General features: G+C 40.2%; 2 protein-coding genes across 2 annotated transcripts in view; one reads left to right on the forward strand and one right to left on the reverse strand.

Moving 5' to 3' along the window:
- LOC138968931 (uncharacterized) overlaps nt 1–25,000 on the reverse strand; it is a 111,256-nt gene that overhangs the window by 25,466 nt on the left and 60,790 nt on the right. The gene's annotated exons all lie outside the window — the stretch shown is intronic.
- The window catches only part of LOC138968928 (uncharacterized), a 73,881-nt gene that overhangs the window by 9,478 nt on the left and 39,403 nt on the right, over nt 1–25,000 (forward strand). The window lies entirely within an intron of this gene.

Raw genomic sequence — 25,000 nt, forward strand, 5'->3', positions numbered from 1 at the left:
GATTTGAGTGATACGTGTCCATTGTTATCAAGGTGGATATGTTAGTTGGTTAATTAGTTGTTTGGTTGGTTAATTGTTTTTGGAGTGGGTTGTCTCATCGTTGTTTTGAACAATGTTGTTGATTTGTTGTGTTTGTGTGTTGTTGTTTTTTGGTTTGATGATTTTGTTGATTTTTGTGTGAGAGAAAGGGAGAATGTACGTTCTGGCTCACCGATTCCGACAGACCCTAAATATTAACGCAAAATAGGCTTCTGGACTAAACTTTTACTAAAATGAAACATGCGACAAAATCAGAAAAATACTGCATAAATCCATACAAAAAAAATATAGTAAAGTAAGGTTGTTTTGAACCAATGCCGGGTCTGTCGGAATCAGTAACCCAGAACGTACATTCTCCCTTTCTCTCTGTGCAACGCTAAATTTAGTTTCCATTGAAATATTAACTAGTTGCAGCCAGCGTGCGTATTGATCCAATCTGCCCTTCGTCGGCTAGCCATAACTACCGTATTGATCTGGTAAAAACAAACAGCAAGCCTGTCTTCTATATTCCTCCAATGGCAAGACAAGATTAAATCATGTGATAGCAACAGTTACGTCACGTCCGCCCAACACTTGGTATTGATTGTAACATAGCCTGGTGATTTTGCCATTTCATTCCGGACTCGCCTGCCGTACAGTTGTGTTTTCTGTGAGAGAAGTGTTTTTACTGTCACTATATTTGCTAAATATTTATGTCTCAAGATAGCATTTCTGAAGAATTAGAGAGAGAAATTCTTGAATCACAAGTTGCTCATCAAAATCTATTAGATTTTTCAACACAGTCATCAACTTTAATTTTACATTCACCAACTATGGTTTTACCGGAATCATTGAGTGAATGGAATTCTGAGCAGTTTTTAACTATTGAAGAGCACCTCAGTTACCTCAACAATTTTGTTGAAGTATTATCGCAAATGAAAAATGAAGGGCCATCTCAGAGTGGAAAACTACCTAAATTTCCTTCACGCCCAAAACGGAAACTTTCAGATTTGTATGGAGGAAAACCAAAGAAAACCAAAACAACAATGACGTTCAATGAACTCCACGAATATTTAAAGTCAAAAATTGTTGATGTAAGCATGAAAGTTAGGAAGGAAGTGTTCTTTTTTAATCCGGAAGATATCACATCATCAGCAAGTGCCATTGAAAAGTTAGTTGAGGGATATAGACACATACAAAGACAGGAGGCAACTTCAATGGGCTTCAATTTGCAATATGGAATGGTTCTAGAAATCGCATTTAAGTTTTATGAAGCAGAACAAGGCATTCATAATGAGACCTGGGATGGCTGGTTGGAAAGAAACGTTAAAATTTCTTCTACGTATGCACGGAGATTGAGGGAGATTGCCCGTTTACTATTTCCATACAGAGCCAAATTCAGCACAGTTGGGATGTCTTTTTATGAAGTCTTCAACATGAGAAAAGAACTCAAAACCATGTTTGAAAAGAATGAGGATATCAGGCTTTATTGGGCTGAGAAAGTGACGTCAATGGTTCCAAATATACATCAACAGCAATCACAAGAGTAGGCTGCAATCAGGTCACGCAACTGCCAGTTGCGCCAAAATAGGTCAACACCCTGCTTCGCGATTGGGCTGAGAAAGTGACGTCAATGGTTCCAAATATACATCAACAGCAATCACAAGAGTAGGCTGCAATCAGGTCACGCAACTGCCAGTTGCGCCAAAATAGGTCAACACCCTGCTTCGCGATTGGGCTGAGAAAGTGACGTCAATGGTTCCAAATATACATCAACAGCAATCACAAGAGTAGGAAAAAAGAGTTAGAGCTAACACTGCAATCAGGTCACGCAACTGCCAGTTGCGCCAAAATAGGTCAACACCCTGCTTCGCTTCGCTTCGCTTCGCTTCAAAGGCTGCCTTCGGGCGGCCGCCGAGTGTTAACTTATTCAATTGACTTGTTTATTTTATTCAAGCTTTTGATAAGTGTACTTGGTGGCTGCTTTGAAACTCAACAAAGCCTTCTCCCCTTTCACAAACACTTCCCTTTCACAAGCAACGACGTCCTCTACCCCACTGCAGTCAAAACAAAGCTGTCATAGCGGGTTTTCCCGATTGACAAAAATTCTTATTACACACTCATACTATTTGCGTTTATTCTCCAGTGGCCAATTGCATAAGAATATTCTGGTGATGAATAAACGCGCTTTGTGTCATTAGCATCTAAAGATTTCTTGTTTACAATAGTTGTGTTGATCTGATGAAGCGCGGAACTGATCTTAGGGTTGTCATGGTGAAACACTCGCTTCTGAAACAGTGCTTCCTTGTAGTTATCATGCGATATGCTCGACTTTACAACCTGTTTGCTTACACCCTTTGCTTTTTTAACCACCCCTTTCTCACTTGCAACACTGTACATCTTTGCACGCAATCCAACATACTCCTTAATTATCTTCCCATTCATTTCATCTTTCATCTTTCCAATAACCTTCTTGTTAACATTTGAGTGCAATGGTGATTCTTTAGGGTAGTCGCAAGTGTCATAAAAAGAATCTTTTCCTTTTACTGCAGGACTTTCAGCTTCTAGATCTTTGTAAATGTCATTCGCTGGAATGTCAAGTAAGAATGAATCTGTGTCTGTGTAAAGTACTCTCGATTTGGGATATCTTGGTTTCAAATAATCATACAAAAACTCAAGCATCAACAGTTTTGACAACTCTAGCACAGTAAAGCCTATGAATACTGGTTTGTCAAGCTTGACTACAAGTTTTTTCATTAAGATACCATACAGCTGTTCATGAAAGTATTTAAAGTCTTGATACTGTGGTTTGGATGTCAGCTTGATGGCCTCATTTTCTCTTGTAACAAGTCTAACATCCTTTCTCTTGTGTGGGTTTTCCATTGTCTTACCAAAGCAACTGTTGTTCATCAGTTTAAAAAAGTCTTTCTCTGATGCATCAGCGGCTTTGGTTCTCAGTTCTGTGTTTTTCATGATGTAAGGTTTCATAAACTGTTCTTGATCAAATAAAATTATACGATGAACAGCCTTCAAAATTAATCCATGTCTAATGTAAAACTGTAACAGTCTGTAGTGACACACATACTTCTTTTTGTGAAACAGATTGGGCACCAGCTTTGGAGGTTCTCTTGGGTTTACTTTTAACCTCTCAGCCGCTAAAGGATAATCATTATGTAGATCATGAAGTGATAGTGGATAGTCTAAGTCAACTTCTAGTATCCATCCCTTTCGACTGTCTGGGCCTGCTTTTAATATTGTCAGCACAACACATTGTGAAAATGGTCCTGAATAGATCTTAAAGTTCCGAAGTGGAAGCGTCTGACACATTGCCCAACCATACAAATTGTTTGCATCTAGATACATGATGTAATTAGAAGGTTTCATAGGATCAAAGTCGTCCAAGTATTTGTTGTTGGCTTTGCAGTAATTGTGTGAAGCCATACTGATTCCTCCACGTAGTCCATTTTCAATCATCTGAAGTGTAGGTAGATCTGATAGCAAGTCAATCTTTACTCCTGTAAATCTAAGAAATGCATCCCAGCTCATGCCTGGTGCAGATATGTAATGTGAAGGATCTAGATTGTAGTGCTTCATACATGTTCTTCTGTAATTCTCAAATATATCTGCAAGTAAACAAACATCAGCCAACAAATATTGATCATGATAATCACCCATTGTATTACATCCTAATTTATTCCATGCAGTCTTAGCGTGTTCATAGTCTTCGTCACTTATACCTTTACCCTTCAGCCGTGAGAAGTAAGCATCCTTTGGTGGTAACTCATCTTCATCAAACCTCTCCCACGAATCCATGTATTCATATGGATAGACTCCCTTTCTAACTAAGTCACTGTCAAAGTACTTACATGTGATTGGGAAAGCAGTTAGTGATGAAGATAAAGACTCAAGTGTTCCCATCAGATGTTGAGCAGAATCGTAGAAGTGTAAACTATTCAGAGTAAAGGCCATGTACTTTTCTGAAGACTGCGCAATGCATCTTGCTTTGTATTCATCAGTTACTGCCTGCATGATCAGATGTGAATCATAACCGCGCAAGTTATGGAAGAAGATTGGAAGCTTCCAAGTCTTAGGATCAAACTTTAATTGTAGATTACATTTGCTGTGTGCTGCTCCTCGGAACTGCCCACTTACATGATCATGATCTCTTACTATTGGATTGTCTGTGTTTGGTGTTAGACTTTGTTCGCATATCCAACACTGTGTGGTAGAGTTAAACTGTTCTTGGTCTTCAGGTTTCATAACAATGTCTGAAAGATTCAGTTGTTTGGAGCAGTCATTTCGCACTTGGTTCATTTGCTGTAAGAAGTTCTTTGCTGCATTAGGTCCTCTGTACAATTGCGGTTTAGAATGTTTACCATCTGAACTAACAACAATAAATGCATATGAACAGACTTGATGATTACTTAGAGTTACTGTTTTAGGTAGGTCTTTTGGTAAAGGTCCTTCATATGGAACAATGATAGATTCAAAGTCAGCATAAACAACATAAGGACTTTTCTGTAGTTTGCATACATTCTTAAAATACACTTTGCTGTCTGGCGGTGGTGTTGTTAACTTCACAACCGCATCATCAACGCTCTTACAATGTTGCTTGTGTATAAGTGCTGCATGAATTGATGGAATACGCAAGAGACATCGCCTACAAAAGTCTTGTTTACTATTGTGATTGCTTGTGCTCGCCATCAGTCTACTCATTGTACGAATCAAAGTGTAATGATATGTTACACCATCAGTCATTAGTAACATGTCAACATGGTTAGTATCACAATCACCAATCGTTGGTGAGTTCTTTGATATTCTGACTGGTTTCAGTTCATCTTCTTCATCCCACGTGTAAACATTTACGGTGATGGGTTTGTTTTGCTGTTCAAATTTGTCAATGCTTGTAATGCTGACAGGAAATTCAATACCAGTAAAGTTTAGTTTATTTCTGTATGCATGATAGTTAGACACTCTTTCTGCATTTTTCTTTACACTGTACAGTCTTGCCAGAACACACCACATAAAACATTTGTCATCATCATTCTTTATGTTCAGCACAGCACGTTTTTTGACAAGAGCAGGAGGTAAAGGTATGTAACTTCTACCTCTGATGGGGGCAAATTTACTTAGCTTCAATTCTATTTTTAGAATTTCACCTTCTGACCATCCGGATCCTTTCATCTTTGCATCCTCTGCAGCTTGCTCAAACCGTTTCATCATTTCATCTGCCCAGTTTCCATTCAATTCTGCCATAGAATTAAGTGCTAGTTGTCTGGTTGAAACATGAACTTCTAGCACCTCATCACTGACTGTTTTGTATTTTATTAAACTGACTATCTGCACTTTTACTGGAGGTTCAATCAACAAATTGTTTGGAATTTGTTCAATGGCGTCTTGCACACTGGACTGCACATTTTGAGGATCCGTTACTTGTAATTCAACGGTGTCAAATACTGTCGATAAAGATTCTAATACAGAGTCTTCCATCGCTGTGAGTTTGATTTTATAACTCAAAATAAAAATATAAATTAAAAAAATGAAGTTGCTTAGAATTCTTTCTCAGAGCTTCCATTTTTGTTAACACTATAAAATCTGAAATAAAAAATCATTTAACATTTGTACCACGTGGAACTAATTGTAATTCCTCTTTTACAAAGGCTCTTTGCGGTGCTGGTTCTCTCAAGTAATATATAGGTGGATTTGTCTCTACTACTCTCTTGATTTCATGAATGTCAATACTCCAGATTGGATCCGTTGCACGCTTCCTGCTGTCACCCTCAGCTTCACCGGGTGCATATAAATATCTGACTTTCTGATTGAAAGGTAGTAATGCCACTGGTGTTGTTGACTTTGGAGCAACAGGTATTGTTTTCTGTTTGATTGCATCAACTGGTCTTAACCCTGTAGCTTTAAATACCTCCAGATTCATTGCTCTAAGTACTGATGGTAATCTTTTGACCCATTCAGTGTTACGCAATTTACTTTCTGTGTCCAAAAATTCCTGATGGTACTGATATGAAAACAGTTTTTCTGCCAACTGTTTGTTAAAGCTCTCAACAATAGCCTGTGACCTGTGGTTTCCTGGAATACCTCTCTTCACTGTAACATGATGTTTTAACAGAAGCTGGTTGACAGCTCCTTTAAACTCCTTACCATCATCGCACTGAATCATTCTGGGATACTTTAGTGGTCCACGTCTGTAAATTTCTTGCAGGGCAACAGCTGTAGCTATAGCACTTTTCTCTGTCAACGGTTCAGCATCTTTGTATCTTGTTGCAACATCAACTACAGTCAGTGCATACTTATACTTCTTCCTTCTGACTGTGTCATGCGGTAAATACAGCAGGTCTATTTGATGAGTGTCATTCGGTTTAATGTTAACAAAGTGTGGTCGTGTAATTTTTCTTGGTGCAGGTAAATAGATCTGCCAAACTGCCTGCTTTGACAACCATTTCTTTGCTGTATCTTGAGAAACACCTGCTGCGTCACTGAGCTTGTCAATAGCAGTTCTTCCTTTCCAGTATCCTTTTGGGGAATAATATATTTTAGATAACAAAGCATCACTCATGGTTTTTTAAATGACAGAATATTAAGATTTGACAGCACGCGCAATAAAGTAAACAACAGCCATACCAATAACAATGAAAACAATCTCGCCCACCTTCTGCTCTTCTGAAGGCTGATAAAAGTCACCCAGTTTTGGAGGAGCACTTGTCTTCATTTTCTTTCCAGTTACAAGATAGTATTCTTGAATGGCTGCATCAACATTGGCAAAGGTTTTGTTTGCATGTCCTTGCTGCCTGAGTTTATCATTCATAAAGTCTAACTGCGCAATTCGTTTCTTCTCGTATTCATCCTGTGCTTTCGCCAGTTGTTCCATGGCTTTGTTGTGCCTTTCCCTCTCTTCACCATTTTGCAGTTTAGAAAACAAATAGTTGCTGCCAGAAAATGCAAGCGCATTTACAATCGCACCTCCCACCATCATAACCAAGCTAGCCATTTTATTGTCTTACATGTTTATATTTTCTGGAATAATTCCTTGCTTCACCAGGAAGTCTTTTGTTGCAAAGGAAGCTGTCACAACACCAATTAGTTTAGCACCGTCTTCGAAGTCTAACTTTCCCAAGTCGGCTGGTTTCATTCTGAGGAGATTTTTACCCAGCATTGTGTAACCTACACTCAAGCCTCCAATCACTGCAGCGTGATAAACTAGATTAACTATTGTCTTTTCAGAACTCATTTTTATGTTATCAAAATTAAAATATTAAAATTATTCCATATGAAATGAATCCACTGCAGGTACTACTGTGGGCTTTGTTATTGTTTGTACTGCTTTGTTTGTTGGTTTTGGTGTTTCTGATTTTGGTGTTTCTGATTTTGGTCTTTCTGACACTTTATATTTGCCTTGCCAAAGTTTGTAAAGCAAGTATCCACCTCCTCCAACAACAGCTGCTACAGCTACTTTTCTGTATGATAGAAATGAAGATTTTAATTCTTGATCAGTTTGTGTGACCTTAGTCACTTCAGGAATGTTTGGTGTCTGCTCAACTTCAGACATAATGTTCTGCTTTGCCTTTTGATTTAACTTTTTTTGTCTGTTCCATTCGGCTAGTTTTTTTCCTGCTTCTACTCTACCAGGTTTCTTTGTCACTGTGTTCACTTCTGGTATTTTCGTCTGCTCCACTGTCTGCTTCAACTGATCTGTCATCTTTTTTATTCTGAAAATTAATGTGTTTGAAAGTAATTAATCCAGCAACAAATGGTACTAATAAAGCACCAAATCGATAATACAGGCCACAGGCAAGAGATTCGAGGGACTTGGAAACAACAGGGTCATGAGTTAGATCATGTGTTAAGTCTTCCTCCGAGTCGAGAGGTGTAAAATGTCCAAAAATCTTTGTGTACAAACCTATAACAGTCTGTCCAATACTTCTAACCATCTTAGAACCAAGCACTGATTCATACCGTCCATGATACTTTTCTATATCTTCTGAGGAAAGATGTTGTACTTCTTCCACAGTTAACTGCTGCCCAAGGTAGTGTTTTGTTTTTCCACAAACAGCAAGTGAATACAATCTTTCTTTTTTATCAGGTATAGTCCTACTGTCACAGATTTCAATATCTGTAGCAGTCTGCATCAGCAATTCATCACAGTTCATTTTATTTTGATGCAGAATAAAATAAAAATCTAGTAATTAAACTTGAGTAAGAACTTGGGTAGGAACTTAACAAGAACTTAGGTAGGAACTTGAGTAAGAACTTAGGTAGGAACTTGAGTAAGAACTTAGGTAGGAACTTGAGTAAGAACTTAGTAAGAACTTAGTAAGAACTTGACAAGAACTTAGTAAGAACTTGACAAGAACTTGAGTAAGAACTTGACAAGAACTTGAGTAAGAACTTGACAAGAACTTAGCAAGGATTTCTACAAACATACATACTGAACTGGTTGATCAGTTTTTAAAACCAGTTTCGAGTGCTTAGAAGATTTCAGATTATTCTTTATTCTTTCTCTCTCCTGTTTGTTTTCAATGACATCATTTTCTCGAAGGCACTCTTCAAAACTGTCACGGTCCTTTGAATAGAACAATGTTATTGTTTTGAGTTGCTCTCTAAAGTCTTTCAGAACTGCATTGTATTTTTGTGTTAATATCCAAACTGATATTAATGCATGTCGTCCACTGAATGCAAGCTTTGCTAGTGCACTTTTCTTTCTAACAATGTCACGTTCTGCTGCACAGTCATCAATAATAAACAGTGTTGGCGTGTTCTGAAAAAGATCGAAATAATGCTCCAAGCAAACATTTAGACGATCAGAAGGATTTACAATAAATATATTTTGATCAGACCATATGAATTTTCTCTCCTTGTATGTTCTGTTATGCTTTATGGTTGGACAGAATATGACTATGTGTTCAAAGTGATTTATGTAAACAGTCTGTAATAAATCCAAAACATATCTTGTTTTGCCGCAACCTGTTGCCCCACAAATCAAAGAACAGTGTGGATCTTTTGGAAGAAAATCTAGATACTTCATTTTAACACGTTCAATAAACAATATCCTGTAATCTGCTTTCAGAGATGTTTAACTGCGCATCTGACACAACAAACACGTAGATCTTAACTGATTTACTACTACTCCCTACTTCCTTTTCAATTTGTATTGTGATTCCTTCTGATCCGTTTTCAATTCGCCTTCCACTTCCATGCAGTTTGTTGTCGTCAGTTGTTCTGAGATCCAGCCATAACGCATATTTATTTGTCAAGAAATCTTCTACGCCAACACCGTGTAAATGTAGATCTTTAGCCACAAGATCAGATGTTGGGTCTTTCAATCTTCCTCCAGTAAAGTACTTTCTTGCTTCATCATAGTGTTGGTATGGCAGCATGCCAGATGCAAATATTTGGTTTGGCTGCCCTTCAATTGTGCAATATACTCTATTGATTAGTGGATTGTAAAACTTTTCTATTTGCCTTTCATATGAATCTTTTGGTTCCTCAAACAACATAAGTATTCCCTTCATTGACCTAGCTGGTGTATTCAAGTTAATGTTCCAGATTGGATCAGCCTGGCTTTTTGAAAGTGTACTGTGATTCAACACTCTTTCATAATAGATAGGCAGCTTAGAACTGTACTGATTTTCTATAAGTCTAGCCAGTTCAGGATGGTTTACAACATCAAACTCTAAAGAAATTCCAGACACCTTATACTTTGCTTCCGGGTCTTCTGAAAGCATAACACGATCATAACTATTGAAAGTCAGGTCGTATGACAGCCTGTCACGCAATGCTCCTTGATAGAAGGGAGGATGTGAATTTATGAGTTCAAAGTCAAGTGGAATACAAAATTTGTTTCCAAAAGCAACATTGACAGCGTTATCTTTTTTGTTGTCAGCTTTATCTCCTGCTCCTATTCTAACTTTTATCCCATTGTCTGACTGAATCCCTTGAAACACTCTGTTTTTCTTTTCATTGTCAGTTAACCAATTATCTGCATAAACTAAAAATACATCTGCATTATTCAATGACATCACTTCCCGCCCTTCCAGTTTGACAGTAATCTTCCTCACAATTGCTCTTCCTACATTATAAGCCAAAGTCCTATTTGCATCTGAGCCAGATTCTAATTCTAATTTGAATGATAGTCTTACAGTGCCTGGTACAATAACATCGTTCTTACCTAGATTAGGAAACCTAACAGTAAGTATTTCATTCTGATCAATAGTAGAAGGATTATTTGTGACTATAACTGTTTGCCTTATTCCTTTTACCCCGAGAGGTTCTTTCAGCCTTCTGTAAGGATCAAGAACAGAACCGAACGATTGTGCCATCTTTTTTTTATTTTCAAAATAAAAAATAAGTTACAAATGGCAGAAGGTGGATTTGAAGATTTATTTGAGCCAGCGGACGACATGAGCGAAGCAATCCCTTTGGTTCCCTACCATCATTCACTGCATTATGAGGTGGCACGACATGAACTTCTGGAAGGTAAAGTTAGAGATTTCTACAAAAGTTTAGGAGAAGAACCTGATGTTTTAGATCCAAACCAGTTCAAAATGGAAGCAAATCATTTATATACAACTAGCGATAAAGGAGAAAAAGTCCAACTTACATATAAATCTAATCCTGCTAAGTTTCTATCAAAAGTTTCACTAAAACAAAAACTTACTGCTAATCGACTTAGGCAATTAGATATTGTGCCTAGCACACGGTCATCACCTTCCCATGTTGTTTCCTTACTTCAAAAAGCAGAACTAGGACTACCAACTGCTACTCAAATAGAATCTGTTCCATTGCAAGATCTTAATAAACTTGCAGATGAGGCTGATCAACTTATACAAGAGATAGAGACTTCTTTTTCTGAGGAAACTTCACTGAAGACTCCACATGAACTATTACCTATGAGAGAAATAGAAGCCCTTAATCAATCACTACAAACCATCAGAGGTGAAATAGCAAATAATCTGTCAAAACTAGGTCAGCTGGATGAAGATATAAACAAAGAGAAACAAAAACTTGCTGATGCTGATGATTTGAACCTAGAACAAGAAGTAAAAAACAGAATTTCTAAGCGTTTAAAAAATTTGCAGGAGGAGAAAGCCATAAGGTTAGAAGTTCTAAGTAACAATAGAGAACAACTGAGAACACAGGTCAGCAGAATAAAAAATACAATTCAAAGAATCCTTTACGAAGACACAACTCTTGCTGAAAGAATTAGAACGCTTTTCAGAGAGCAGGGAATCACAATAGCTAGTATACTAACTGCGTTAGGATTTGCAATAAGCACATTAGTGTTAACACTCACAGGTGGCACTGTCACACCTCCACCTTCACCTTCATCTCCATCTGATCCGGGATGGGTAAAGAAACAACTCAAACACATTGCAGAACTATTAAAGAAACTAGCAGCAAAAGCTTTGGATGCACTTCCAGGAATCATTGGTTCAATTGTTAGCTGGCTGTTATCTTTTGCAGGTAAAGTTGTTGGTTTCATGGCTGAACATCTCTGGACTCTAATAGTTTTAATTGCAGGTGTTCTGCTAACGAGAATAAAGCAAAAGTAAGCCTACACCCACTCCACCAATTACTAGAGCAGTCTTCTGCGATTCATGATCATCACTAATACTAACAGCTTGATCATCACTAGTGACAGAATGATCTTCACCTGCAGCGTGATCTTCACTTGTCACGCTTTGTTTCTGTTCATTGTGATATGGCTGTAGCATCGTTCTGATTTCTGAATTCAGTTCTTCACCCTTTCCAAGCGGCTGGGTGTCACTAGCAATAATGATTTCATTGTTATAATTTGTTATTGTTCCAATCTGCAGCTGGAGATCAGAAGGTAACATGTAAAGGCCGTTACCAACAGCAAAGTCAACTTTTGATCTTGCATAACGGAGAGAGTCTTGATACCTTTTGATGCTGGAAGGCAGATCAACTGCAGAGTTTATGACATCTTCTAAATTTGATAACAACTGTTTCTGTGCACCAAACCCTGTGCTTGTTCTCATTATGTTTGATCGTGTCTGTGCCTGCGAGCCTAGCAAGCACCACGCATATGTTCGGATAGATTCATTGATCCTTTCAACACCTGATCCAGTGAAACCTTTGCCGGTGTCTAATATAAAAGTAGTCCATGCATTGTGGTGCTCTTGTTCTATTGATCCTAACTGTACCTGCACATTTGAAGAAAAAGATGTATGACCTGGCCAGTAATCAAAATTATACCTCCTGTGGACACCCCATAAATATAGTGTTCCCATGCCATGGTTTTTGTCTTGCTTTTGCCTAAAGTCGGTCTTAAAATCTATATTGAATTCATTGCAGAGACGCTCATACACTTTCATGTTTATCCTATTGTTGAATGGGTTCCAGCTCTTTTCATGCGGCATTGGTGCCTGAAGTTCAGACAAGATTCTCCTGCACTGATAGTAAACGTGAAATGTGTACACACACTTTGTCAGTAAGTTTGAATTATTCATGTGGTCTGCATAGGACACTCCACATCCTGTGGTTGCACAGAATATTGCAAAGTTTAACTGATTCTGATAGAACTGAATTGGGTGAGAGTTCCACATCTTTGGAACACTATCATTTTTGATTGGGGGATTTAGGTAAGAATGGAATGGGTCAGGCACTTTAACGCGAATGGATTCTGTTTCTGTTACAGCAAAGTCCAACTCATGGAAAGAAATAGTCTTTGGATTGTAATATGGTCCAGTTTTGTATTTAACGTCTTTGTTGAATTTATACTGACTCATTTTTGTTGTTGAATAAAAAATGTTTATCACACTAACAAATGTGAAGACTAGTGTGCCAGTTAAACTTGCAACCCCTATCAACAATCAAAATGGAGGAATGAAAGTTGCACTGCATGAAATTATGTACAAGGTTACTTGGTATAATATCAGTAAAAAAAAGAATAACAACTGGGTTAGAATTAATGGTAAAACACATTCTGTAGAAGATGGTTACTATGACTTCTGCACTTTAGAGAAAGAATTGTTTGCTCCAGTAGGTATTACAGCGAGTTTAAATCATGCAAGTCTCATTGCTACTCTTACTATGCCCAAAACTAGAGAAGTAAACAGATCATTTGAGTTTCCAACCAAACTCCTTGATATGCTTGGAATTACAAAAATATACAAGGGAACACGTCCCATTGACATGGATGTTAACAGTGTACTGTTTGTTCACATGAGAGAGCTTAACACATCCTATAATCTGTTTAATGATCAGCGTTCTGATCTGCTTAGGATTCTTCCACCGAGTGATGCCTCTTTTTGTAAAATGCACGTGCCAACATTTAAGACACTTCAGTTCAAGGACTTGGAGGAAGGGTGTCATGAATTCCTACACATTGATCTGAAAAATCAAAGTGGACAACCAGTTGATTGTTTGTTTAACATTACATTGGAAATAGTTCCATAAAATATTGAGTATTAAAATGTCGAGTGGACCTACAATAGCTTATCCTGTTGCATGTTCAACTATAGAGTTGAAAGATTTAGCAGATGCTATCGACTTTGAGAGCAATGCTGAAGTTGGTGCAGTGTATGCATTCGAGTTTACAGACACTGGTCATTACAAGAGAAAGGAAATCGACGATGAAAAGAAACCAAGATTCCTCAAACTAGGTCAAATCCGTGATGTTAATGTACCTGATCCAATTGTCGATGACATATACTACATGTGGAAACATCAGAATAAAAAATGGGTACTTAGTCCTGTTATAAAAAAGATTGACTGGGAAATGAAGTTTGAATTTGTGAGTCCATACACTCTTGTTGGAAAAGACGACACATTCCGTAAGTCAATCAATGCTAAACCACTAATTGTTAGCCTTGTTCCTGCGTTTAACAGCAGGGGAGAAGTTGCAGTTAAACCTTTCCATAAGAACAACTATCTCATTCACAGAAAACAAAGTGTTGAAAAGGACGCTGACACCATTGTCGATTTTATACCCAAGCTTCCAATAGGGCAGAATGCAACTATGATATTTGATATAGTTGTCAGGAAAAGGGAAGAAACCACAAACACTGTTCTAATGAGAGGAATAAATCTCAACTGGAGACCATTAAATGTTGAAGAAGTCAGAGTATTTATTGCTGTTCAAAAGGATTCTAACACAATAAAAAAACAGACGTCAAACCAAAATGTTGTTGTTAACGCAGATATAAATAATTTAACAGAAATAAGAAGTATTAATCTTACTTATCTTGATTTGATTGCTTTCTACTATACAGATAAGGTGTTAAGCAATGAACAGCTTCAAAGCTTAGCAGAAACACTGGCCAGTGAGAATTAAGATAAATATTTTATATTTTGCATTAAAAAGATGACTAGCAGTGTGAAGCTTTATCCTAATATTGATGAAAGTGCAGCAGAAAGTCAACAATTCAGACTGGCACACATTAGTAATATACAAAAACAACTAGAAGATGAATTAGAAAAATATTCTCGCGCTAGACGTAAGTACTCAACAACTTACAACAGCCTTTCTAATGCCAGCACTGGTTCTACTATCCTTGCATCAGCTGCAGGTGTAACGGGAACAATTCTGTTAGCTACCGGAGTAGGGACTCCAGTTTCTCTAATCCTAGGTGGTGTCGCAGCAGCAGTTGGTGGTTTATCATTTATAGCATCAGCTATAATGAAAAAAATTGTGAAAAAGCTTGAAAAACACGAATCCATTTCCACTCTTGCATCATCAAAATTGTCTAGCCTAAAACTGTCTATCAGTAAAGCACTTGAAGATTCAAAAGTTTCTGACGAAGAATTCAAACAGATACAAACAGACTTTGATGACTACAAAAGTAAGAAAGCAAGTATTCAAACAAAAACACGAGCTGAATATAACAAGCCAATCGATATAGAAGATCTGAAAAAGCAGTTTTTAAAAAAGGGGATTCAAATAGGACGGGAAGAAAAAGTAAAAATAGAATCACTTGTAAAGAGTTAACTATTCGTTTAGACAGTCACATTGCATGTATCAGATATAATTCTAACAGTGAAAGAACATATGAAGTAAAGTTTGTAAATGAGAGAGCGTATTGAGCTTAAGAATGTTGTATAAGAGAAAGGGGGAATGTACGTTCTGGGTTACTGATTCCGACAGACCCGGCATTGGTTCAAAACAACCTTACTTTACTGTATTTTTTTTGTATGGATTTATGCAGTATTTTTCTGATTTTGTCGCATGTTTCATTTTAGTAAAAGTTTAGTCCAGAAGCCTATTTTGCGTTAATATTTAGGGTCTGTCGGAATCGGTGAGCCAGAACGTACATTCCCCCTTTCTCTGTGTGTGTGTGGTGTTTTTGGGTTGAAGGTTTGTTTCAATTATGAGTCTTTTGTACATAACAAAATAAGGTCGATTGCTAGACGTAAGGCGGTAATTTGTTCAGAGGAAAGACGCTGTCCACGATTTGTTTTATGAGTGAAGGTGTTACTCCTACTCCTAGCTAAGCAAGGTCGACAGACTGCTCAAGAGTTGTCTTGAGACGGGTCAAGAGGGTCCTGTCTTGTCTGAGTGGAGTCAGAATGATTGCCAGGCGAGGTTAACAAGAGTGATAGGGCCAATAGTTATTTGGGACGCACCAAGAAGTTGTCGATATATGCGTTTACATTTCTTTTGTATGTCTGTTTGTCCGTCTGTCTTTTTCTGATGCCTGTCTCTCCCACATCTTCGTCCTCTTTCTGCCTTTCTGTCGGTCTCTCTGTTTTTCCCTTTCTGTCTCACTCCCTCCCCCCCTCTCTCTCTCTCTCTCCCCCCTCTCTCTCTCTCCTTCCTCTCTCTCTCCCTCCCCCCTCTCTCTCTCTCTCTCTCTCTCTCTTCCTATCTCTCTCTCTCTTACTCCCCCCTCTCTCTCTCAATCTCTCTCTCTCTCTTACTCTCTCAATCTTTCTCTCTCTCCCAATCTCCTCTCTCCCTCTCTCTTTCTCTCTTTCTCCCTCTCCCTCTCTCTTACTCCCCCCCCCCCCCTTCTCTCTCTCAATCTCTCTCCCTCTCCCTCTCTCTCTCTCTCTCTCTCTCTCTCTCGCTCTCGCTCTCTCTCTCGCTCTCGCTCTCTCTCTCTCCCTCTCCCTCGCTCTCCCTCTCCCTCCATCTCTCCCTCCCTCCCTCTCTCCCTCTCCCCCCTCTCTCTCTCTCTCTCCCTTTCTATTACCCCTTTCTCTCTCTCTCTATCTCTCTCTCTCTCAATCTCACTCTCTCTCTCTCTCCCTTTCTCTCTCCCTCTATCTCCCTCTCTCTCTCTCCCTCTCTCTTACTCCCCCTCTCTCTCTCACTCTCTCTCTCTCTCTCTCTCTCTCTCTCTCTCTCTGTCTCTCTGTCTCTCTCTCTCTCTCTCTCTCTCAGTTTTTTTCTCGTCACGCGAATAGCATGTTGTCGTGCTCTTCACCTATGTTTTCTCCTTGCAAGATTCCAAGAATGTTGCCGTGATTTATGATTGCATACTATTTTTGCACATGCCCATTCGTCACCTCTACATTTGTGTATGCAAGGAAGCATCCTTGGTGTCAGGGTTTTTGTTGCAGTTTAGGTTTTATGGTGTCAAGTTCTGTCAGGCCCGAAGAATTTAAATGAAGGCTCTGTGGGGTGGGAAGAGAGCATTCGTAGGAAAAAGGCAATGGGGTGCTTAACAGAGCATTCAGAATGCCTTTTACTATTACAAAAAATGTCAATAGTTCATTTCAATGCTTCTTATACTTAATTATTATAGTGTAAGTACCGCCCTGATATGGCCCTTCGTGGTCGGCTGGGCGTTAAGCAAACAAACAAACAAACAAATAGTGTAAGTGCCACGGTACTGGTTCTGCACAGATATCACACACTGTGATTTTATGTTAAGAGTGCTTTGGTCCCTTTGACATTTGATCTAGCTATTAATTTTCGTACTCCGGTTTCAGTTGGGTGCGCTCCCCATCAAAACAAGTCGTTATTTATCACTGGGGAAGACATCTCCCTTTCAAAACTATCAGCATGGGACTTTTTCGTTGTGGTGGCAACAGTCACACGATTTGTCGCATGGATTATTTGTAGTGTGTTGCTTTAAGGACTGATTTTTTTTTTAGCAGAACGTATGAAATTGACTCGTTGATTATGAACAACAAGAACTTGAGAATGATCAGGAATCAAAACATAAATGAAGAACAGGGTGGTGTTGACACACTCTTACACACATTAGTGACCTACTTAAAAAAAGTGGTACCAGCGATATCTCAGGTTAAACATGCGATTTCTTTAGGATTACGTCATACAGTCAAAACTCTCTTGGCGACTATCTGTCCATAACGACTACCTGCCTGTAACGACCACCTGCCTGTAACGACCACCCCAAAGGATCCCCGATGGTGTTTCTACATAAGTTGCTTGTTTACAAAAAAAAAGGATGAGGTGGGCAATCACAATTATAAGCTGTTTTCCTCCCACGGCCATTAAAGCCTAACCCAGACATCGTCGTTTGCTCTGATCAAAGATGCTCTGATCCCCTCAGGAACGGGATGGCATTTTATGGGCTGCACTTTTTGTGCAGTGCTGTCCTGACTGACTCGTGGGTCGTGAAAGTTTAATGACACTCAGACTGCTGCTTGGGGCACACCGTCAAAGATTCCGGCTCATAAAACATTCATGTTGGAGGCGTGTTGAGTCAGGCTGTCTGCAGTCAAGTCTCCCCCTCTCTCTTCATCGTTATCTTGTTTGGATTGTTTCTCGCTGCGTGGTTTCAAAGGTGCATTCCCTTTCTGGTCTAAGTGTTCACGTGCATCGCCTCAGATCTGTCCATACTTTTGTGTTAGATAAAAACAACAACATCCTTTCACTTTAACAAGCACATGTCAAAATCCAATGCCTATACCTAATGGTGTTCTGAGTGTGTGTGCGTGTGTGTGTGCGTGCGTGCGTGTGTGTGTGTGTGTGTGTGTGTGTGTGCGTGCGTGCGTGTGTGTGTGTGCGTGCGTGCGTGCGTGCGTGCGTGTGTGTGTGTGCGTGCGTGCGTGCGTGCGTGCGTGTGTGTGTGTGTGTGTGTGTGTGTGTTTTGAATTAATTTCATGAATGATACCCATGTCAATCTACTAAAAGATTTTGCTAATCCTACTCTGTATAGAGTGCAGCCATCCTATTGATTTTTGGTGATTGTCTAAGTGGAAGGATGGTCTGCTCACGTGCAAAATCCTGGACAGGTCAGCGTTGACGCACACGACAGTTTTTACTTGAAGGCGTGCATCTTTAAAGCAGGGATCAGCGGATGCCGGGGAAAGTTTTATGGGCGTATTGTTTACAATCATGTCATGATGTCAGCGTAGGTATGGGGGGTCGTGGTCTCCTTTTTGATGTCCTTGTTTGTGGTTTGCTTGGTGCAATGTCCCTGCCCGTCCGTCTGGCGACAAGGACACCTTCTGCTTTTCTTGGCTACACCAACGGCGGGCTTTTGCTGTTATTGGGTTGTTGTGGAGATGGTGTCTGTCTGAGGGGCCGTGGTCCTCTTTTTGATCTCCCTGTTTGTGTTTTGCTTGGTGCAATGTCCCTGCCCATCTCTGGCGACTATGGCACCTGTTTTTGTCTTCTACTAGCGGCGGGTAGGCTGTTATTGGGTTGTTGTGTAGATGGTGTCTGTCACGCCAAAAAAAACAAGAAATTCCTCCGATAGGAAAAACACCCCCGTCAAAGGGAAATAACCTTCTCAGTTGGTGGCAGTGAGAATGGTTATTTCCCTTTGACCAACGGGGGTGTGCCTCTATAAGTCCTTGTATAATTTTAATCCACCAATAACTCCCTAACCGTGTGTTTGACTGGTCCCAATTTTTGTAAGGACCGTCTCAGGAATGTATAGAACCTGTTCACCAAGTTTGGTGACGATCGGTCCGTTCATTCTTGAGATCTACTTGCGAACACAAACACACAAACAAACACACAAACACATCGACCGAATCCTATACACACCCCTATACCGGGGGTGTAAAAAGAGTGTTAATAAAGGCACTCACCTTCAGGGCGGGGATGTAGCTCAGTCGGTAGCGCGCTGGATTTGTATCCAGTTGGCCGCTGTCAGGGTGAGTTCGTCCCCACGTTCGGCGAGAGATTTATTTCTCAGAGTCAACTTTGTGTGCAGACTCTCCTCGGTGTCCGAACACCCCCGTGTGTACACGCAAGCACAAGACCAAGTGCGCACGACAAAGATCCTGTAATCCATGTCAGAGTTCGGTGGGTTATAGAAACACGAAAATACCCAGCATGCTTCCTCCGAAAACGGCGTATGGCTGCCTAAATGGCATACACGTACAATTCCACTCGTGCAAAAAACACGAGTGTACGTGGGAGTTTCAGCCCACGAACGCAGAAGAAGAAAACGAAGGCGCTCATCTTCTCGTGAAAAAGTTCGGCTAACGGCTCAGATTTGGCTAGGTTTTGACATGAGATAAGACCATCCTTCCACTTGGTCACACACCAAACATGAACTGTCTGGGTGCTTGTGCACAGTGATAATTTATTTGAATGAAATATAAAAAGCAGCTGGTTGTATTAACAAACATGTCATAACAACGTCCCCGCTGTGCACAAAGAACAGACACCCAGACTCTTCATTTTCGGCACGTGTTCGAGTGGAGTTTGTTTGTTTGTTTGTTTGCTTAACGCCCAGCCGACCACGAAAGGCCATATCAAGGCGATACTGCTTTGACATATATAACGTGCGCCACACACAAGACAGAAGTCGCAGCACAGGCTTCATGTCTCACCCAGTCACATTATTCTGACACCGGACCAACCAGTCCTAGCACTAACCCCATAATGCCAGACGCCAGGCGGAGCAGCCACTAGATTGCCAATTTTAAAGTCTTAGGTATGACCCGGCCGGGGTTCGAACCCACGAACCCACGACCTCCCGATCACGGGGCGGACGCCTTGCCAGTTCGAGTGGAGTAATAGTCTTATTCCTTGTAAAAGCCTAGCCAGCTCTGAGACCGTTATATTTCACGCGCCTTTGACACAAACACTGGCATAAAATGGAAGGACAACGTTTGCAAGAAAGGCAATCAGTGTAGGGTCGGCAATGGATGGACCTTGCAGGGCCGTGAAAGCACGAGAAACAAAGCAAATAGACTCCTGTGCAGGTGTGAGGACAATCAATACAGGAAACGGGGTCGTGTTTGGTGATGATTGTTGTAGCTGCAGTTCGTAGTTGCGTGTACTAGAGACTGAAGAAACTATATAATTGGCGATCCGCTTTGTTGTAACATTGTAGCGTTTTAACGACTGAAAGGGATGACGTTGTCACAAACTGTTTAACTTATGACTTGTGTTTTTGTGCGCCGGAACAAGCACTCAAACTGTTGCGCTGTGCAACGGCATAATAAGTGTTTGGAATGGGATGCACTCGACTTGCACTCTAATTCTTATTTGGCGCGCCGTTCTTGTATAGGCTCGTTCACAGAATGTTGTTTTCAGTGGACGGTTTTGTTGACACATGTTTGTGCATATTAAGAATTTCACAAAGAAAGGGCATATCAGGTAATAATAATAATAATAATAATAATAATAAATGAGCATTTATATAGCGCAAAATCATAACTTTACAATTATGCTCTTTGCGCTTGACACATCTAAAATTAAAACACAGTTATACAAGCATTTACATCTACATTCATAGTCAACAACGCTTAATTAAAAGCATACACCATCAAACATACATTACAAAAAACTCTAACTCTAGAATCACGAAAGACAAAAAAGAGAGAAGAAAACAAAGGAGCGTGAGCAGGTGACGGATCAAATATAGACACAGAATGCAAAACAAGAGCAGTAAGTCAACAAACCTGCTGCGACAATTGACTAGAAACGTGAGGATAACGGTGTCATTTCCTCGTGCGGATCACGACATATTAGACTGGAACAGGTGAAACAGGTTCACAAACTAATGTAAAGTTCCTCCAAGGATGAGCAATAATTCACACACAATCACGCGCACAGACACACACACACACACACACACACAGACGCACGCACGCACGCACGCACACCAACGCGCACCCACAACAGACCTGTTTACCCTTACGATTTTGGCGTAATTTATTACGATTTTCTGCAAAAAATACGCCATTCCGCTATTCGTGTCAAGACTACGATTTTCATAAATAAAAAAAAAGTTAAAAAAAAAAGTAAATTTTTTTTTTTTTTTTTTAATCAATTCACATGTTTGGCATTGTTTTTTTCAATGGCAAAATGGGGTGAAAAAGCACAGCACTGACCAGAGATCATGTCTGTCTGATGAGACGCTGGAGAGCCTTATTCTAGTGGTGAAGTCTCGCCCTCACTCATTCGGCAAGCACAAGTACAGTAGAGAAGCGCTTGACACACTGAAAAAGGCCTACTACGAGCAAAAGAATCGGTGATGCATGTGCTTTTGATGTGATCTTCTTTGAAATTATGATGACTACAAAAACTGACTGATGTGTTTTGTTTGTGAATGTTGGATATATGTGCATGATTGAGTTTCACAGACACAGTTGTCATGTGCGTTGTAATTGGCGACGAATGCTGGATGATTACTATTTTTGTGCCAGGATTACTATTTTTGGGGCTGAGCATTACTCCAAAACACTTATGGGGGTAAACAGGTCTGCCACAACCTTTTTACAAAGTATACAACTGTTCATCTCTTTTGTGATTAGAAACAACAACCCTATACTGTAGCTTTGTGTATTCAAAATTTGTACATGCTTTCTTCAGATTTCATTGCGTTGAACGTGCTCTGATTAATGTTACACAAGAGTTTGGTTTAAACAGAACTTTATTCAATTTTAATCGTGACAAGAACAATGCATGGATGATTACATACTCAAGCATATAATGCTTATTTTAAGCAATCATAGTAATTACAAAACAAGGGTTAGCATGATGGCGGAATAAATACATTAACTCATTTCAGGAAACGAAGAAACAAAACAAAAACAAAACAGATACACAGACAAGCAGAAAATGGGAAGGGGTTGGTGATACAGGAGATGGGGAAAGGGCACACAAGAGTTTCTTACCTGGATGGCCGCCATCTTGAAATCATTTGCAAACCTGACTTGTAATCCGGTACCTATAAAAAGCACGCGTAAAGGCAGCTGACGGTACCGCTACATATCAATATGTCACGTTCAGACGTGGACAATTCAACACTAGCCAAAATAGTAATGGAGTTAGAATGACACGAGGGAAAGTCAGACGCTTTTCTGTCTGTTAAATTTGTTCTTTTGTCGAGGAAGAACAGCAACGCTTTGTCCAAAAATGCATAGCTTAAACCTTTGTTCATTTTTGAAAGAAGACTTTTCGTGATTATTGTGTAAACTTGCGAGAAAATAAGAAAGGCGAACCAATACCACCCCAGTCCCCCCCCCCCCCCCCCATACACACACACACACACACACACACACACACACACACACACACACATATCCCTCGTCTTTTCGATTAACGATGCAATGGAATTGCTTACTTCAACGGGTGTCTTGTTTCTACTCCGAATGGTAACAATATACTAATGTGTCTGGATGTAAAAACTCTCTCCCTCTCTCTCTCTCTCTCTCTCTTTTTCCCCCTCTCTCTTTCTCTCCCTCTCTCTTTCTCTCTCTTTCTCTCTCTCTCTCTCTCTCTCTCTCTCTCTCTCTCTCTCTCTCTCTCTCTCTCTCTCTCTCTCTCTCTCTTTCTCCATCCATCTCTTTCGCTTTATCTTGCTTTTCGTACTATGGACTAGCAGGTGGACTTATGTAATAGCAACAGTAACAACAGTACCTTGGATGGTACGCGTGAAAAAAGGACACATGCCCGTAGACATGTAATTACATTGTCCCTGCAAACAGCCCTCCGTTCTTGAAGCAGTCTGTATCCCAACAAGTAATGACAGAGGGATGTTCTTCCAACCGTAATGGGGATGAAACGAGGCAACAAAACCTTGGCGGTTTTTTTCTGATTTCGTTTTCCCTGCTCCCCTCCTCCTGCCTCCCTCTTTTTATGTCTCCCTCCTTTCCCCTCTTTCTCTCTCACTCTCCCTTTCTCATTATCTCTATCTCTGCCCCCCCCTCTCTCTCTGTCTCTTACTCAGTCTCTCTTTCTCAATCTTTCTCTCTCTCTCTCCTCTCTCTCTCGCTCTCTCTCTCTCTCTCTCTCCCTGTCTCTCTCCCTCTCCCCTCCTCTCTCTCTCTCTCTCTCCCTCTCTCTCTTCGCTTATCTGGAATAGCATGTTGCTTTTTGTCGCGCCTCCACTAGGTTAACACAAACAAATGCCCTCCGTATAACCCCCGTTAGAAGAAGGAAAATCCATAATCATCACAGGCTGTGTGAATGATTAACATGACCTTTTCAACCTTCCATTTATACCACACTAATAAATCTTGACGTTTTCGCCATTTTGCACTAATACGTGATCAGATTGTTATGATATTTTATATATTTACGCCAATAATGAATATCTGACAGTGAGTGTCATCGTTTATTTTCTCTCCTTCCATAATTCACTGAAAGAAAAAAAAAGATCACATTATATCACGGATGCATGATCATGCAGGCAGTTATGATCTATCCACTCCAATAACGAATGTCTGATAATGAGTCTCATCGGATAATTTTTTCCTTCCTTCCATAATTCATCGAGAAAAACGTCCAAGGGCAGCAACCCATAACTCCCAGCCCAGCCAGGGGCAGAAAATCGATGATGACAACTGCCAGCATCTCGCTCTGTGTCAGTCTCTCAGTCTGGCATCGCTTCTGACTTGCTTGGTGCGATGTGCGCGCGGCACTGCGACTGTCGCAAATCCTGTCTCTTTTTCTGCTGTCTTCTTCCAGTCCGCTCGCTGTCTTTGTTGTTGGTGTCACCAAAACTGGGCGAGGTCTCGCGTAGTACTTCGTTTGTTTTCCTTCTCCGCAGCAGTGCCTTCATTGGTACCCTGGGTGCATGCGTGAAGAGGTCGTTGTGTGCTTTGCCCTGGGATTTCTTGTGCTGGCTGTGATTTCTTCTCTCCTTTTGCAGAAACTGCAGGATTCTTCTGTTTTCTCTCTCGGAGAAGGTCCGTATTTTGACTTTTTGAGTGCGATATTTTGCAGTTGACATCGAAGAATGCCAAAGTTGGAGAAGTGTTAGTATCAAGGAACAGGTATTGGTGTGTTTTGTTTTATTCGCTGTTTTCCCTCTGTTCCGCTGTCGTGGTGCATTCTTTGCCAGTGTTCTCCGATGACAGTCTTTGTCTGCTGTCTTCTGCCCTCAAGACCTTTGTCTTCTCGGTGAATCACTTCTTTGTTGCTTTCTTTCTCTTTCTCCGTGGCAACAAATCTTGTTGCTTGCATTGTTTATCCATTGTGACAAAGAGGTTACTGATAAGCCGTCACACGAGATGATGTGGGTGAAAAGGTAACTGTTTTATTCACAATTTATTGTTGTTAGATCTTTCAAAATCTTGAACATTTTTGTTAAAACGTTTTTGAAATAATGCTTGGAGTGCCTGAATTATAGAAGAGGAGAACGCATTAAGTGCATTAAGAGATATTTGGATATTTTCAACGAGTTATTTAAAGTTCTCTCTTTAAAAACAAAATTTGCGCAGACATTTTTTTCAAAAAAGTCCTTGTTTGGAAGGAGATAATCAGTGCATTTATGGATGGCTGACGAGGCTAAATTGTCTTGAGCTGAGCGAAATTGCCTCGCCTGACTGAGTTCATCAGGTTCTGTATGTGATTTATAGATCGCCCTACATCTTTGCAGCACTTATGTCATTCTCAGCAATTTCGAACTATGATGGCTCCTCGAATTGGCGTAGTCGTATTAAAGTGGTTGTGAGTCCAAGCATTTTGATTATCAATAAGAATGAAGACGGTAAGGGTCTGAGGGGCCTTTGACGCACGCTCGCGCAGACACAGACGCACACATGCGTGTTCACATACCCACACGCAATGCACGCACGCATGTACACACGTAGGTACGTAGGTACGTACGTACGCACGCACGCA

The sequence above is a fragment of the Littorina saxatilis genome, linkage group LG6 (assembly GCF_037325665.1).
Source record: "Littorina saxatilis isolate snail1 linkage group LG6, US_GU_Lsax_2.0, whole genome shotgun sequence".
NCBI classification, from domain to species: Eukaryota; Metazoa; Mollusca; class Gastropoda; order Littorinimorpha; family Littorinidae; genus Littorina; species Littorina saxatilis.